A 1,709-nucleotide genomic window follows, 5' to 3' on the forward strand; every position below is an offset into this window, starting at 1 on the left:
CATATGTAGCAGAAGATGGCCTAATTGGCTATCATTGGGAAGAGAGGCCCCTTGGTCTTGCAAACTATATATGACCCAGCACAGGGGAAGGCCAGGGCCAAGTAGTGGGAGTGGGTGGGTAGGGGAGCAGAGGTGTGGGGGGCTATAAGGAACTTTAGCATTTGAAATGTAAATAAAGAAAATAATAATACAAAAAATAAAATAAAATACCTTAAAATAAAAAAAAAGAAAAGAAAATCATTCCAAACCCCATATCCCCAGCTTTTGTCTAAATGGGTTTCTTTCTCTAAAAAACAAAAAATTAAAAAATAAAAAAAAATAAATAAAATGACCATCGTATTAGTGACAAAAAATATTTTTCTCTCTGCTCAATTAAAACTATCGATAAAATGAGTCTAATGACACTCAAGTGTCTTATTCAGCCATCATCAGAGAAGCTTCCTCCTGTATTAGATGGGACAAATTTCCACAACCAGACATTATGCATAGAGAGACAACTTGGAGTAAATGGAATGTCTTCATCAGGCCTCTCCCCTTAGAGCTCTGACAAAGAGGAGGCAGAAAAAATGTGAAAGGCAGATAGGATGGAAAACAGCAGTAGATAGATCCTCTACATCAACTGAGCAAAGCTCACGTGCCTGGGTCTGCAACAGGTCCTATGTATGTATATTATAGTTTTCAGTTTAATACTTTTATGGGACTCCTGAGTGTGTGAATGAGAGGGTCTCTGATTCCCGATTTTTCTTTTGGTGCAATGTTCCTTCTGTTGGTTTTTCTTGTTCACCTTCTATGTGATGGTTTTTGTTTTACCTCATTAGATTTATTTTTATATTTTGTTGTTATATCTGAGAAGTCTACTTTCTGAGAGACAGAGAATGAGAGAATCAAGATGGGAGGTGAGGTGGAGAGAAAGTTGGAGGAGTAGATCAAGGGGAAACTGTAATCATGATATATTGTATGAGAAAAGAATCAAAAAAAAGGGAAAATATAAAAAAATAAAATACTAAATTAAGAAAATAAAACCAAATCAAAAAGCCTCTACTAGTATGTGGGAAGCTGAGGTCAAGAGATCAAAGTTTGAAATCAGCCTGACTTTTATAATAACATTGTCTAAAATAATTAAAAATGAATTAACAAATAAAAATTCCATCATAGAAGATATTTGTAAATATATTTAAACAGTACTTAACACATATTTGAATATGAAGGAGACCTGTAAATTTGTCAGTCTGTTATTAATTTTTATTGCTAGTAGCAAATTAAAATCAATGGGGAGTGTTTTTATAAAATAGTATGGAATGTGGAATATTTTACTAAATTGATTATTTATACACCAAGGACCAAGTTATTCAGCATTATGCACTGGTGTGAAATAATGGGTGTTGGATGAAATGGAAAACATTGTAAGATTAATAAATCTAATTCATTCACATGTTTTTCTATTTATTCTATGCATTTTTCAGACTTTTTGTTTCATTGTATAGTCAAGAATTTCCTTAGCAAAATGTTTGCCACATAATGATATAGTGACAGTACATATACCCAGAAGATGTTCCAACTGGTAATAAGGACACATGCTCCGCTATGTTCATAGCTGCCCTATTTATAATAGCCAGAAGCTGGAATGAACCCAGATGTCCCTCAATAGAGGAATGGATACAGAAACTGTGGTACATTTACACAATGGAGTACTACTCAGCTATTAAAAA

Source organism: Mus pahari, chromosome 4 (assembly GCF_900095145.1).
Source record: "Mus pahari chromosome 4, PAHARI_EIJ_v1.1, whole genome shotgun sequence".
NCBI lineage: Eukaryota > Metazoa > Chordata > Mammalia > Rodentia > Muridae > Mus > Mus pahari.